This window comes from Scardinius erythrophthalmus (genome assembly GCF_964197995.2).
Source record: "Scardinius erythrophthalmus genome assembly, chromosome: 25".
Classification (NCBI taxonomy): domain Eukaryota; kingdom Metazoa; phylum Chordata; class Actinopteri; order Cypriniformes; family Leuciscidae; genus Scardinius; species Scardinius erythrophthalmus.
Genome location: NC_138245.1, coordinates 30679359 through 30696254, shown reverse-complemented (window position 1 = coordinate 30696254; position 16896 = coordinate 30679359). Strand labels below are relative to the sequence as shown.

Genomic DNA, 16896 nt, shown 5'->3' with positions numbered 1-16896 from the left:
AGAAATCGAAAGGACATAAGTACTCGTTAGTTCAACTTTCGACCTAAAACCCATGTTGAACTTGCAAAATCTACAATCAGATTTGAGATTTATCAACGGCAATCGGGTGAAAGAGACACATTTAGCCGTCTAGCCCCATAGACTCCCATTCATTCTGCACTCATGGCGATCGCCCCCAGTGGAGCTCTGGTGGAACTACAACCAAAATTCGGTACAACAGGGCTTAATAGGGAGTGGGTAGACGGGCTCTGGTAACACTTTACAATAAGGTTCATTAGTTAACATTAGTTAACTACCTTAGTTAACATGAACTAAGAATGAACAATACTATATTAATCGTAGTTAATATTCATTTCAGCATTTACTAATACGTTATTAAATCAGAAGTTGTATTTGTTTACATTAGTTAATGCACTGTGAACTAACATGAACAAAAACAATGAACAACTCTATTTTTATTAACTAACATTAACAAAGATTAATAACTACTGTAACGCATGTATTGCTCATTGTTTGTTCATGTTAGTTAATACATAATGAACCTTATTGTAAAGTGTTACCAACACATCTTAAAACCTGGTGTAAACAGACTTTGATCCAATTGATATGGCCTCAATCAAATTATTAAGTTATTTGTAGAACTGTTCCTGTACTGGTGGATGAGTTTAATGGTTAATGGTTTAAAGCAGTGGTTTTCAAACTTTTTCAAGAGCGACCCTTTTTTTTTTTTTTAAATTGACGCGACCCATAGGCCTATATAGGCCCATTCTTAAGCCTTTTGTTAACAACCGCTTTTGATGATGCACGTGCAGTGGCTTATCCGTGACGCGATCGTAACGCAAAGTTGATTCTGCACTCTTTTGATCTATAGCTAAAGCTACAGGGATACTAATTAACCGGGTAACCATTAACCATTGTAAGAATTTTAACCAATTAATATAGCCTACTATCGTTTGCTGTATGCTTAATATTCCACAACAAATCCTTTAAATTTAATTATATTCAGAACAGAACAAGAATGAAAAAAATATATATAAACAAGCCAAAGCGAAATAATTTAAAGCGAAAGTGAAAGTAAGCGGCGTTGGGCTCATGTAGCCTAACTCTCTCATTCGAATACATTTTTTTTTCCATATTCGCGATTTATTTGGATGCTAAACTATTATTTATTATAGGCTTCTAAGAAAAAATGAAAATGATTATCCCCCCAAATTTTAAATATTTATTAGGCTTCAAAAAATATAAAAACTTTAATTTAAGTGAACTTAAAACAAACCTTACATAAACCCATTATAAATGTCATTACCTGCCTTTCCTGTCTAACAGGTATGCAATATACAGAAATTGAATAAGGTTATCAAAACATTCTGCACTGCATAAATTATAAACTAAATATAGATAAATCCTTATTAAAGCTACACTGTAAAAAATGTCTGTGAAATTAACTGTGTAATTCTGTAAAATTGTGACATCGAAATTTTGTAAATAGAAAAACAATGAAATTTTGTTAAATTTACAGTACTATTTTGAAAATAGTACAAATGCTGTTGTAAAATACTGAACCAAACAAAACTGTTGAAATAATCATATTAATTTGTAGAATTTACAGATTTACAGATTTATGCAATTTAAGCAGAAAAAAAACTATGCAGAAAGCAACAATGCAGTTAAAATTACAACATGACAGTGTTAAAATATTTTTCGGACATACATATTCTCAATAGCCTATCGAGAACCTGTACATTTTATATATGATATATTTTACAGACAAAAATGTTCAAGTACAGCATAACTGTGTTAATATGAATTTTAAAATTCATATTTAAAAACAGCCAATGGGTCTTTTAGGTCCAACAGCACTGTAAAATGACTAGCTAATATAAACTGGTAGGAATTGCGTTGTATCTGTCGACAGTTAAGGGGACATTATACAATAGCCAAACCGTTTATTTGTTATTTTGAACAATTAATTAAATTGTAAATGATAAAATAAAATAATTTCTTTTTTTTTCCATTTACAGAATAATGTAATTTATTCATATTTATATTTTGTCGATGTAAAATTTACATTCCCATGTAACGTTACATGAACATCTGCGTTTGAATGTCGAGCAGTAGATTTCAGATTATCGCGGGATCACGGATCAGCTGTTTTGATGAACTTCACGACGAGAGTGTGCGCACACCAATTCTGCCAGCAAGTGCGTGGAGTTTTGCATGACATATCAAATCTGGTAAGTGAACGGTTTGTTTTCTACTAACTTAAAATACATTACTTGTAAGACAATTATATGTTATGACTGAGGCTATTTTGCGTGGACTGGGTTTCATGTTCAACGCACAACTCTTTCAGTTTGTTTCTTTCATGCTGAGAAACGTTAACTAGGATAAAAAAAGCGATTTTGTTAGTTTGCTCAAAAACGACCAACTGTAGTTTCTGCAGCAAAGCAGATTTCTGAATATCACGTGATCAGCCGTTTTGACGAACTTCATCATAAGTGAGAGCGCGCGCCAATTCTGCCAGTGAGCTAGTGGAGTTTTTGCATGACATGTAAAATTGCGAGCTCTTGCAGTAAGTGAACAAACAGTTCGTTTTCTTCAAAAACAGTAACGTGAACTGTAGCCTACAAGTAACGTATATATTGATATCTATTTTCCCATCATAATAATGATGCTGACGAAGCTGTTAATGTGGGTTTTATTATCAGCTCAACTCTATCAGTATTTTTCTTTCATGCTGAGTAACGTTAACTGAGATAAAAAGAGCGATTTTGTTAGTTTGCTCGAACGAATAACGTTTACGTCCTGTTTCTGCAGCAAAGCAGATTGCTGATTATCACGGGATCAGCCATTTTGATGAACTTCACAAGTGAGAGCGCCCGCCATTTGTGATTTGTGCATGACATGTAAAATTGCGATATCTAGCACTGGTAAGTGAACAAACAGTTCGTTTTATTAAAAATAACAGTAACTGTACAAGGAAGTTATAGGCTATGTTTTGAGGCTATTTTGCCATCATAATGATGCGGACGATTGGTTGAAAGGCTGTAACGTTAGACTGTGTGGGTTTTATTATCAGCTCAACTCTGTCAGTTCTTATCTTTATTGCTGAGTAACGTTAACTGAGATAAAAAGAGATAAAAAGTTTCCTGTCGTTTCTGCAGCAAAGCAGATTGCTGATTATCACGGCCCACGGGATCAGCCATTTTGACGAACTTCAGAAGTGAGAGCGCCCGCCATTTCTGCCAGTGATTTGCGCATGACATGTAAAATTGCGATATCTAGCACTGGTAAGTGAACAAACAGTTCGTTTTATTAAAAATAACAGTAACTGTAGTTATATGTTTTGACTGAGGCTATTTTGCCATCATAATGATGCGGACGATTGGTTGATAAAGGCTGTAACGTTAGACTGTGGGTTTTATTATCAGCTCAACTCTGTCAGTTCTTATCTTTCATACTGAGTAACGTTGAGATAAAAAGAGCGTTTCCTGTCGTTTCTGCAGCAAAGCAGATTGCTGATTATCACGGGATCAGCCATTTTGACGAACTTCAGAAGTGAGCGCCCGCCATTTCTGCCAGTGAGCTCAGCTAACGTTAGTGGATTTGTGCATGACATACAATTCCGATCTCTTGCACTGGTAAGTGAACAAACAGTTTGTTATATTTAAAAAACAGTAACTGTACAAGTGTATGTTTTGACTGAGGCTATGCCATCATAATGATGCAGACGAACTGTTGGTTAATTAGGCTGTTAACGTTAAACTGTGGGGGGTTTTTTCAACCTGCCTGGCAGAAGAAGTACAGATGGACCAAGTTCATTTGACTCCCACCCTTGTTGTTTGTGGTAAGTTCCCTGTTCTTTTAAAATCTCTTGTATTTTTCTTCCTTTCTCTTTTTTGTGTATTTGTAGTCAGATTCTTAAAGGAACACTCCACAGTTTTTTCATATTAAAGGGTTAGTTCACCCAAAAATGAAAATTCTGTCAGTAATTACTCACCCTCATGTTGTTCCAACCGAGTAAGAACTTCATTCATCTTCGGAACACAAATTAAGATATTTTTAATTAAATCTGAGAGCTGGATCACTTCTCCATAGGCTTCTAGGTGACCGACACTTGCTGGCCCAGAAAAGTTATTAAAGAGATCGTTAATATAGTCCAAGTGACTACAGTGGCTCAATCTTAAGTATATCAAGCGACGAGAATACTTTTTGTGCTCAAAAACAAACAAAAATAATGATTTTATTCCACTATTCATTTCCTTCTCTCTGGGCCTCGAGTTGGTTCACATAGTGTTTTTGCGCAGTGCGTCTGTGTTACACATCACCAGGCATCACACACATGACCAGCGTCGGCCAATAGTGAGCCTACGTGGTGACGTGTAACACAGACGCGCTGCGCAAAAACACTACGTAAACTAACTCGAGGCCCAGAGAGAAGGAAATGAATAGTGGAATAAAGTCGTTATTTTTTTGTTTTTGCGCACAAAAAATATAGATTGAAAAACTTAAGATTGAGCCACTGGAGTCACTTAGACTATATTAACGATGTCTTTACTAACTTTTCTGGGCCAGCACGTTATAATGTCTTAGAAGCCTATTGAGGTGTGAGACAGCTCTCAGATTTCATCAAAAATATCTTAATTTGTGTTCCGAAGATGAACTTGCGCGGTTGGAACAACATGAGGGAGAATAATTACTGACAGAATTTTCATTTTTGGGTGAACTAACCCTTTAAACTGTTATTTGCTTAAGACGAGTTGATGCATGCCTCTCTCATCTCAGTGCGTGCACTCAATTGCTCTGGCGCGTGGTGACACTTTGATAGCACTTATCTTAGCCCAGTTCATTCATTAGGGACCAAACAGAGATTAAGTTAGAACCGACAAAACACCTCCACGTTTTCCCTACACTGAAAAAAATGATTGCTGATTTTACTAAAATTATCGTAAGCGGTTGCACTCAATTCATTTTATCTGCATTTAAACAAATGCATTAAGTTGAACTAGTTCAACCTAATGCATTTGTTTAAATGTACTAAAATCAATTGTGTGCAACCAATCACGATACATTATTTTTTTTTTTTTGTAAATTCAATGAATAATTTTTTTCCGTGTATTTAAATACAGTTACCCGAGTAGTTACACGACCAAGTATGGTGACAAAATAAAACGTGGAGCTTTTCTTAGCGGGTAAAAAGGATAACTAAAATGTATGGCGGAATAGCACTTGGGACTCGGGAGCACTTCGAAGTAATATCGAAGTGCTCCCGAGTCCCAAGTGCTATTCCGCCATACATTATAGTTATCCTTTTTACCCATCAAGTCAAGAAAAGCGCCACGTTTTATTTTGTTACCATACTTGGTCGTGTAACTGTAGTTAAATGGGGAAAACGTGGAGGTGTTTGGTCGCTTCTAACTTCATCTCTGTTTGGAACCTTATGAATGAACTGGGCTAAGGTAAGTGCTATCAAAGAGTCGCCGCGCGCTAGAGCGATTGAGTGCACGCACTGAGACGAGGGAGGCATGTATCAACTCGTCTTAGTTGAGGGAATAACATAGTTTAATATGAAAAAACGGTGGAGTGTTCCTTTTAATTAAGTTTTTAGTTTTGTTACTGTAATGTTGTAGTATCTTTGAATATTTTTTTTTTTCTTACTTTCTTTTTAGGTCGATCCTGTTTTTCAGCGAAACGGTTCATGCTGTGTGTGGATCAAAACATAATACTGGACAACATCTCCTCCTTCATTTCCGCCCTGTGCATGATGTTTGGGAGCTATTATATCTTCAACATCCATTACCCATCAGAGCTGGCATCAACGCTGGAGTTTCTGCAGAGGTATGTCTTCTTGAATAGGCTTTATGCAACAATTTCACTTTATTGAACTTAAAAAAATTAAGGTACTCAGACTCTTACGCTGTTGACGTAACAAACAGTGCAACGCTTCCAGAATGCCGACGCTATTCAGGTGAGCACCACGATGCATGCGTGCGATTCGTTCCTTATTGGAGGACTTGGAAGCGTTGCACTGTATGTTACGTCAACAGCGCAAGAGTCTGACACAGGCTAGAAAAAATATGTTGAATAAAATTATTTTTGTTTGTTTGCCTACAAAAAGTATTCTCGTCGCTTCATAAAATTAAAGGACAACTCTGGCGCAAAATGAACCTAGGGTGTATTAAAGGAGAACTCTGGTCAATTTTAACATTTTTTTGTGAATTTGGAGTGCTGTCAAAACAGAGAACATCAGCAAAAATGAATGTTTATTTGTGAATAAGACTTAATTAACTTTGTTCATCATATAAACGATTGTGTCTGCAATTTTTTGGAATAAACCGTTCAATTCAGATTAGTTTTTCAATCTCTTTCAACTTTTTGAAGCAAAGTTTCAGTTGCGTAGCAGTCAATGTAGGGACAGATATCTCAGATTGCATTAAAAAAAATCTTAATTTAAGATCTTAAGAAGACTTAAGAAAGAACTAAAGTCTTGCGGGTTTGGAACGACATGAAGGGCGAGTAATCAATGACAGCATTTTTGGATGAACTAACCCTTTAATACCTAAAATATCTTGAATAAAGAAATTTAAGTTATTTTTTTCTGTTAATAAAACTATTTTATAATTAATAAGTTGCCTGTTTTTCTTCTTTCTCAAGGTGTTTTTTCTCCATCAACCCAGAGAAGGGCACCAAAGTGGAGAAGACACAAACTTCACGCCTCAATGTGAACCCAAGAGTCCTTACTTTAATTCAGGAACTTTCAGATCATGAGTGGCGTGATGTGTGAAACTCTATGGACGTTTGTTTGGACTTTACTCTGAATTTAGTTTTAGCTTCTATGCTCAGTTCTTCAAGATCAACCCAGAGAAGGGCACCATTGTGGAAGACACAAACTTCACTCAATGTGAACCTTTCAGATCATGAGTGGTGCGATGTCTGAAACTATGGACATTTGTTTGAACAATACTCTGAATAAGGTTTGTTTCAGCTTCTATGCTCTGTTCTGAAGATAACTTTTTCAGATGAGTTTGTATGCAACTTAGTTTTATTGCTCTTATATTTTGTGATATTGTCCTGTACGTCAGTTCGCAGAGTGATATTGTCCTGCAAGTCAGTTCGCAGAGTGATATTGTCCTGTAAGTCAGTTCGCAGAGTGATATTGTCCTGTAAGTCAGTTTGCAGAGTGATATTGTCCTGTAAGTCAGTTTGCAGAGTGATATTGTCCTGTAAGTCAGTTCGCAGAGTGATATTGTCCTGTGAGTCAGTTCGCAGAGTGATATTGTCCTGTGAGTCAGTTTGCAGAGTGATATTGTCCTGTGAGTCAGTTTGCAGAGTGATATTGTCCTGTGAGTCAGTTTGCAGAGTGATATTGTCCTGTGAGTCAGTTTGCAGAGTGATATTGTCCTGTGAGTCAGTTTGCAGTGATATTGTCCTGTGAGTCAGTTTGCAGAGTGATATTGTCCTGTGAGTCAGTTTGCAGAGTGATATTGTCCTGTGAGTCAGTTTGCAGAGTGATATTGTCCTGTGAGTCAGTTTGCAGTGATATTGTCCTGTGAGTCAGTTCGCAGAGTGATATTGTCCTGTGAGTCAGTTCGCAGAGTGATATTGTCCTGTAAGTCAGTTTGCAGAGTGATATTGTCCTGTGAGTCAGTTTGCAGAGTGATATTGTCCTGTAAGCAGTTTGCAGAGTGATATTGTCCTGTGAGTCAGTTTGCAGAGTGATATTGTCCTGTAAGTCAGTTTGCAGAGTGATATTGTCCTGTAAGTCAGTTTGCAGAGTGATATTGTCCTGTAAGTCAGTTTGCAGAGTGATATTGTCCTGTAAGTCAGTTTGCAGAGTGATATTGTCCTGTAAGTCAGTTTGCAGAGTGATATTGTCCTGCGAGTCTGTTCGCAGAGTGATATTGTCCTGCAAGTCAGTTCACAGTGATATTGTCCTGCAAGTCTGTTCGCAGAGTGATATTGTCCTGCAAGTCTGTTCACAGAGTGATATTGTCCTGCGAGTCAGTTCGCAGAGTGATATTGTCCTGCAAGTCTGTTCACAGAGTGATATTGTCCTGCGAGTCAGTTCGCAGAGTGATATTGTCCTGCGAGTCAGTTTGCAGAGTGATATTGTCCTGTAAGTCAGTTTGCAGAGTGATATTGTCCTGTAAGTCAGTTTGCAGAGTCATATTGTCCTGTAAGTCAGTTTGCAGAGTGATATTGTCCTGTAAGTCAGTTTGCAGAGTGATATTGTCCTGTAAGTCAGTTTGCAGAGTGATATTGTCCTGTGAGTCAGTTTGCAGAGTGATATTGTCCTGTGAGTCAGTTCGCAGAGTGATATTGTCCTGTGAGTCAGTTCGCAGAGTGATATTGTCCTGTAAGTCAGTTTGCAGAGTGATATTGTCCTGTAAGTCAGTTTGCAGAGTGATATTGTCCTGGGTAACACTTTAAAATAATGGTTCATTAGTTAACATTAGTTAACTACCTTAGTTAACATGAACTAAGAATGAACAATACTTATTCAGCATTTATTAATCTTAGTTAATATTAATTTCAACATTTACTAATACGTTATTAAAATCAAAGGTTGTATGTGTTAGCATTAGTTAATGCACTGTGAAATAACATGAACAAACAATGAACAGCTGTATTTCTATTAACTAACATTAACAAAGATTAATAAATACTGCTACAAATGTATTGCTCATTGTTAGTTCATGTTAGTTAATATGTTATCTAATGTTAACTAATGAACCATTATTTTAAAGTGTTACCTTGTCCTGTAAGTCAGTTCGCAGAGTGATATTGTCCTGTGAGTCAGTTCGCAGAGTGATATTGTCCTGTGAGTCAGTTCGCAGAGTGATATTGTCCTGTGAGTCAGTTCGCAGAGTGATATTGTCCTGTGAGTCAGTTCGCAGAGTGATATTGTCCTGTGAGTCAGTTTGCAGAGTGATATTGTCCTGTGAGTCAGTTTGCAGAGTGATATTGTCCTGTGAGTCAGTTTGCAGAGTGATATTGTCCTGTGAGTCAGTTTGCAGAGTGATATTGTCCTGTAAGCAGTTTGCAGAGTGATATTGTCCTGTAAGCAGTTCGCAGAGTGATATTGTCCTGCAAGTCTGTTCAGAGTGATATTGTCCTGCAAGTCTGTTCACAGAGTGATATTGTCCTGCAAGTCTGTTCACAGAGTGATATTGTCCTGCAAGTCTGTTCACAGAGTGATATTGTCCTGCAAGTCTGTTCACAGAGTGATATTGTCCTGCAAGTCTGTTCAGAGTGATATTGTCCTGCAAGTCTGTTCAGAGTGATATTGTCCTGTGAGTCAGTTTGCAGAGTGATATTGTCCTGTGAGTCAGTTTGCAGAGTGATATTGTCCTGTGAGTCAGTTTGCAGAGTGATATTGTCCTGTGAGTCAGTTTGCAGAGTGATATTGTCCTGTAAGTCAGTTTGCAGAGTGATATTGTCCTGTAAGCAGTTTGCAGAGTGATATTGTCCTGTAAGTCAGTTTGCAGAGTGATATTGTCCTGTAAGTCAGTTTGCAGAGTGATATTGTCCTGTAAGTCAGTTTGCAGAGTGATATTGTCCTGTAAGCAGTTTGCAGAGTGATATTGTCCTGTAAGCAGTTTGCAGAGTGATATTGTCCTGTAAGCAGTTTGCAGAGTGATATTGTCCTGTAAGTCAGTTTGCAGAGTGATATTGTCCTGTGAGTCAGTTTGCAGAGTGATATTGTCCTGTGAGTCAGTTTGCAGAGTGATATTGTCCTGTAAGTCAGTTTGCAGAGTGATATTGTCCTGTAAGTCAGTTTGCAGTGATATTGTCCTGTGAGTCAGTTTGCAGAGATTAATTGTTTAACAAAAATTCTTTCTTGCCCTCTTCTTCTCTATTTTTCATTTGTACTCTTTTTTTCGTCTTTGTTTCCTTCCATCTCTTTACCTCCATCTTTCCTTTATCAGTTCCAATGAGATAATTAAGCTGTACATATTACAAATGTGTATGTTGTGCTGCTTTAATATTAATAAAGAAGGCAAGACAATGCAGAAAATGGATGTTTTTATGCAGTTTTGTATTAAAATGCAGTTTAAAACAAAGTTATTTACAATGACTGTCATTTTTACAAATTTATTCTGGCAACCACAGCTGCCAAATTATTTTTGTAAAAACAACAGGATTTTTTTGTATAAACAAACTTAAAGTCTGTATTTCTTACAGTAAATCCCTGTAAATTTTACAGGATTTTTTTTACAGTGACTGTAATTTTTACAAAATTATTCTGGCAACCCAGCTGCCAAAATTTTTTTGTAAAAACGACAGAATTTTTTTTACAGTGTACAAACATTCTTTAGTCAAGAGCAGTTAGTAATTTTCTCAGAGAATTAGCTGCTGCCACTTTAGGACCAGCCACAGCTGACGATCTCACGCATCCCATTCTCTCACTACTCTTTACTTTAATTTAAGATTTAATTTAACTCGTTTAAGACTGTTCTTGTGAGGATACTCGACAAAACGGACATTTTGGCATGTGTGTTGCTCGTTCTAGCGCGAAAGAGAACTTGATACTGGCGCGCGTCTATCTGTGGGTTTGTGTTTGTGTTTGTGTGTGTCAGGATCACTGACAGCGCGTTCTCTTTTGTCTTGTCGCGCATGAAAAAGCATTTGCATGAATAAGAGCGGGATAATATAACGATAGCTTAGTCACCTGTTGTTGTTTCTGGCGTTTCATCGCCTGTGCCGCAACCGCGATACCACGGAGGAGCAGGACCGAGCCTATGTCGATGCGCGCGCGTCCGCGTCCGGGAACATCGTGTGCACACTATATAAACAAATAGCAAACGGGATTTTGGATTTTGAAAAGTGGGGAGGACATGTCCCCATAAGAAGTTACGCTCGTGGGCTTCTTTGTACTTCACTCACGTTCCAATATCGATCCCTCTTCAGAAAATCACCCTCTTCAGATGCGCAAAAATGTGCTTTGTAACATCACAGTGGAGCGGTGCTTACGCTGAATGGCACGAATTGTAGGCTATATTGACTATTTAAACAGAGCCGTGTAATTTTTATGTGAGGTTGACCATTTTATTTTGATAATGAACCGGCTGCGATGTCAAGATTGCAGTGCTGGAATATGTTGTGTGCGTGTGAGGCGCCACCGGCACGATGGAATCATAGAAATACTCCGTTATTTTGTTCAGGACATCATTTGAAACTGAAACTGATTTATTTATATTTGTGTACACTCGCAATAAAACACAACATTGTGCTTTTGTAAAATAAAGAAAACGAACAAACTGCCGTCTCGGTTTCCTTTCCGTCAACTTTGTTTGTGAGGCAGCGCGCCTTCCAGAAATGAACCAAACTCAGCAGTATGCTGTCAGTTTTTTCTTTCGTTTTATTAATCTATTAATTGTTTAAATAGCCATGTTGCGTGTGTTTCTTTTACATAGGCTTATAGACTATGATTTTATGAAAACAAATTTAGTTTTTTAATTTAATTATATTTTCCTTAAATCATCCTGGCGACCCATTTTTTAAGTCTCGCGACCCACCCGAGGGTCGCGACCCAGGGTTTGAAAACCACTGGTTTAAAGGACAGTTGGTTAGTCCATCAGAGGTTTGGATCCACCCGAGGTCCGGCCGCTGTAAGACAAGGTAAACACATCTTGAGGTGAACAGATTACCCCCTGCTTGTTGACCTGTCAAATCATTCAGAAATGTGTCGCAGGATTGAAACACTAAATCGGAATTAGAGGCTTTTGTTTTAGCTGCACGCAGCACAACGAGGGGGGACGCGAGCGGGTCCTAAACCCTGTGACCCGCCCCCAAACCCCATGTGCCCACCACAGCCTCAGTGTTTACGTAACCCACATTTGTTTACAGTACGCACTGCTTACGTCGCGGTAATGTATGTGAGGAAACTTCTGCCTCCCACTGGTGGTTTGAAGGTGGAGATGAGCAGCTTCTTCAACACTTCCATTAAGAGCCGTTTAATATCATCAATTAAAAACTAAAACCATAAAAAAGCATTTACTGAAATTACACGGGTGAGAGTTCATTTGCACACACACTCCCAGATACATGCATGCATTTACACACTCCAAATCTGAGTGTACCTGAAAAGCAACATACAGTAAAATGAATAATGCATGTGATTAATGCATCAAATTATAGCCTATATTAGTCATTTGCATTTGCATCTATTGTTTATGACTCATCACCTTCAGACTTAAGCACAAAACATTGCATGCATTAATGTCATTTCTTGTTTTAAAGTCTGTAATGTTACCATGTCAACAATGTCAACACTGAGTCGGCGTAACAGACGCGTGCAAAAAAACAAGGAAGATTAATTTAGCGGTCACCCTCCGACAGCTAAACCAGGGGAAATAAACCCTTCTTATCAGATTAATTGCTAAGTTTAAGCCATTAAAATCTTTCTAATCATTTATTGATTCTTGGAATTCATGATATTAGATCAAGAGCGCAAGATTTAGTATTAGCAGCAATTCAGTCTGAGCTGCCCGTGACTGAGCCGTCTGTGACATCTTTATCATTGCAGTAAATATACAGCATGCATTTGATTTAAGCAGCTGTTTTAATTAGTTTTCGGACAGGTCCACGAGGCTCTTTGTGTACCAGAACTTGTGCATTAGCTTTTAAAGACAGCAGACGAGCTCTCTTCACGAGGGGTCAGCTGAGGGCAAAGATAACAGGAAGTTCAGACCTCCCATATTTGAACTCTTTCTAGTGACCGACAAACCCAATAAATCACGCAAGACGTGAGCGGCGCAGGGTCACACCTGTAACTTAGAATCCACACCACACCCTTTCATACATCTTCACATTGTAAGCTAATCTTCCTCCATGAATTACGCCATGAATTCTCAGAGTCTCAGGCTGTTTCAATGTTAAAGCTGCTCTGGGACACAAAACATCGATTTCCAAAGCAATGTGGACAAGGTTATCAATTAAATGCTTGTTTTAATGCATTATTGAACGCATAGCTGTAACATATATATACTGTATATAGCAGTTATATATAAGATGCCTGTTTATATATTATTTATGTTGTTATTCTTTCTGTTTATTTCACGGTCTCTCTGAAATTCCTTCGTAAAAATTCATGACTGGATTATGTTGCATCGTAGCACAAAGGAATGCACATTTCCCGACAGCATTTTACTAAATAAATCATTAATGCCTCTGCAAACAACCACAGTAATGTGCTAGTCTTGGGGAATATGAAATGAAAGGCTATTTTCTTCATTAAAGAGCTTCCTCCTTAAATTTGCTTCAAAAGTTGCTCCTACAAAAACTTGAGAAATAAAAACAGATGTAAATATTTGACATACAGAATTTAGAGCTATACAATTAATGTAGATAGCAGTGTAAGATCTTTGGTGAGTTTTAATTTGTGTTTTCACATTTGTCTTCCACAGTTCAACCCTAAGCAATGACCCTGACCCTAATCGCACACTTAAACTCATAAAAATTGCTTAGTCTGGGAGTAAAATTCCAAGTCTTTTGTTGTTTTTTTACAACTCACCAACACACATATTGTTATCAGTGATTTTCTTCATAGTTCAGATTCAAAACAAGACTAAACCCCATAACCTCACTATAGTCTGCTGCCCTGCTGTCTACACATAAATCTTCAATATAACAGAAACTTTTTTTAAAGGGGTGGTTGAATATGATTTCACTTTTCTAACTTTAGTTAGTGTGTAATGTTGCTGTTTGAGCATAAACAACATCTGCAAAGTTACAATGCTCAAAGTTCAGAGCAAAGGAAGATATTTGCTTTTAAAGAAATCGCTTTTTAAGGACTACAACAAACGGCTGGTAGAGACTACACCACATTCCTCCCGGGTTAGTGACAGCTGTATTGCTTCCTGTTTCGAATGCGCATGCGTCGCGTCTGAGCGCGTTGTTGTCTTTGGAGCTCCATCGATTGATTTATAATTCTTGATTTCTCTTTAAACTCACTTACAACGAACATTTTCTACTTTTCCTCACCTCATAGTTATAACGCGGATTGTTGAGCAGACGCGTCTCAAGCCTTGTGATCCAACGCTGGATACTCTTATAGGTTACGTCCGTGGATCACGGCTGAACGCGTCTTCTCCGCACTCATTTAAGTTACAAACAAACATTTTTCACCTATCGTGCGTCTACTCTACACCCGTACCACTGAAAAGACGGATTATATCCAAGACTTAAGCCATAAATTAGTATTAATATTGATAGCACCACTGGTAGCGTCGTTGCTAACTTAACTTACTGTCCATCTGTTAAAATGGCGAATATATCAAATGTAAGTAGTCTACCTTTTGGTGCAGGTGAGGACACATTTGAGCTGCACGCGGTGCAGTCTGAGCTGGAAGCTGTTGAGAAACAGATCCACGACCTTTTAGTAAGAAAAGCCGAGCTGATAGACCGGCGTTTGGCTCTCGAAACATCGCGCGCCGAGGCACACAAATCAGAGATTAATGTTACTAACCCGCTGACTCCGACCTCGTCTACTCCGTGCGTTCCTCAACATCGGTCCCGAACGTCGAGGTCGCGATCAGCCATGGTCTCGTTCACTCCGGCTCCAACATGCCATCACGAAGCCTGGATTTTTCCGCAGCGGAAGTCGCGAGTCAGGTCTAGACCAAGAAAACTCTCTCCGACCCTCCCGGTTTTCGAGATATCCACACAAAACCGCTTCTCCCCTCTTCGCGAAACAGAACGCGATGCTGTGATCATCGGCGATTCCATCGTTCGACACGTACACGTTACGTTAAATAAAAGTAAGGTGCATAGTCACTGCTTTCCTGGTGCTCGTGTTTCCGAAGTCGCTGCTCACGTTCCCGAGATTCTGAACGAGCGCGTCGGAACCGTTGTCCTGCACGCGGGAGGGGCCGACATCAGACTGCGCCAGACGGAAGTTTTGAAGAAAGACTTCAGGAATCTGATCGATACGGTACGCAGCACATCGCCTGATATAACGATTATTGTGTCAGGACCGCTTCCCACGTACCGACTAGGTCATGAAAAGTTTAGTAGATTATTTGCGCTTAATGAATGGTTAATGTCATGGTGCAATGAGCAGAAACTTCTCTTTGTAAATAATTGGAATCTGTTTTGGGAGCGTCCTAGGCTTTACCGTGCTGATGGCTTACACCCAAACAGATTCGGATCGGATCTTCTGTCAGATAACATCTCCAAAATGTTAAATACCTTTTGACTAGTAAACAAAAGTCCAAATCATAGTCTCTGCTGCACCAATTTAACTGATATAAATAGTGTAGAACATTGCATAGAAACTGTGTCTATTCCTCGTTTAGTGAGATCAAATCATAAATCTACTGCAGGATCTAGAAAAAATCTAATTGTTATTAAACCAGAAAATGTTGCTATTGGTAATCAAAAACAATTTTTAAAGCTAGGTCTTTTAAACATTAGATCACTCACACCTAAGGCAGTTATTGTAAATGAAATAGTCACTGATAATAGCTTCGATGTACTTTGCCTTACTGAAACCTGGCTTAAACCAAATGATTATTTCGGTTTAAATGAGTCTACTCCATCAGGATACTCCTATAAGCACGAGCCCCGTCTGAATGGTCGTGGCGGCGGTGTTGCAACAATCTATAGAGATTTTCTCAATGTTACTCAGAAAACGGGTTATAAGTTTATTTCATTTGAAGTACTTGTACTAAATGTTACGCTCTTAGATGATAGAAAAACATCCCTATTATCTCTAGCCTTGGCTACCGTATATAGACCGCCTGGGCCTTACGCTGATTTCCTAAAAGAGTTTGCAGATTTTCTCTCAGACCTATTAGTTAACTTCGATAAAGCATTAATTGTTGGAGACTTTAATATCCATGTAGATAATCAAAATGATGCGTTAGGGGCTGCGTTTACTGATTTATTAAACTCCTTTGGGGTCAAGCAAAACATTACCGGACCGACTCATCGATTTAATCATACACTCGATTTAATTATATCACATGGAACCGATCCAACCGATATAGATATCATTCCACAAAGTGACGATGTCACTGACCATTACATGGTAACTTGCATATTACGTACTCCTGTAATATATCATGCTGCGCCGCGTTATCGATTAGGCAGAACAATCCTTCCATCCACCATAGATAATTTTTCAAACAGCTTATCGGATCTGTCTCAGCTGCTCAGTGAACCCAAACAAACAGATGAACTTGAGGAATTAACTAGCACTATGAGCACCATTCTCTCTGGATCATTGGATTTTGTTGCGCCCATTAGATTAAAAAAGGTCAGAGAGAAAAGTAAAGCACCATGGTACAACAGTACTACGCGTGTTCTAAAGAGAGAAACCCGTAATTTAGAGCGTAAATGGAAACAAACCAACTTAGAGGTCTTTAGAATCGCATGGAAAGACAGTATGTCACGTTATAAAAAGGCCCTAAAAGCGGCCAGGGCTGAGCATCTACGCAAACTAATAGAAAACAACCATAACAATCCTAAGTTCTTATTTAACACCGTGGCGAGACTAACAAATAAACAGATGTCTCCTGAACAAAGTATTCCATTACAGTTTAGTAGTAATGATTTCATGAAGTTCTTCACTGAGAAAATAGAAAACATCAGAACCACAATTGTAAACGTTCAATCCTCAATCGCGCCTTATAATTCAGCCTCAATTATCACGCCGCAAGAACAATTACAGTGCTTTTCAACTATAGAACAAAAAGAGTTAAATAAATTTATCATTTCCTCTAAAACAACAACATGTTTATTAGATCCCATACCAACTAAACTATTGAAAGAAGTGTTACCTGTAGTGGAAGAGCCTCTCCTCAATATTATTAACTCGTCTTTATCTTTAGGTCATGTTCCAAGAACATTTAAATTGGCAGTTATAAAACCTCTCATTAAGAAACCACAATT

At 38.3% G+C, this 16896-nt stretch overlaps 1 long non-coding RNA gene across 1 annotated transcript; it reads left to right on the top strand.

The window, feature by feature from the left end:
• The first annotated feature begins 3091 nt into the window (after positions 1–3091).
• Positions 3092–5802, top strand: LOC308685459. The gene is made up of 4 exons (XR_014029455.1): positions 3092–3290; positions 3507–3641; positions 3751–3847; positions 5670–5802. It is a non-coding gene; the product is annotated as an uncharacterized lncRNA (long non-coding RNA).
• Positions 5803–16896: the final 11094 nt, after the last annotated feature.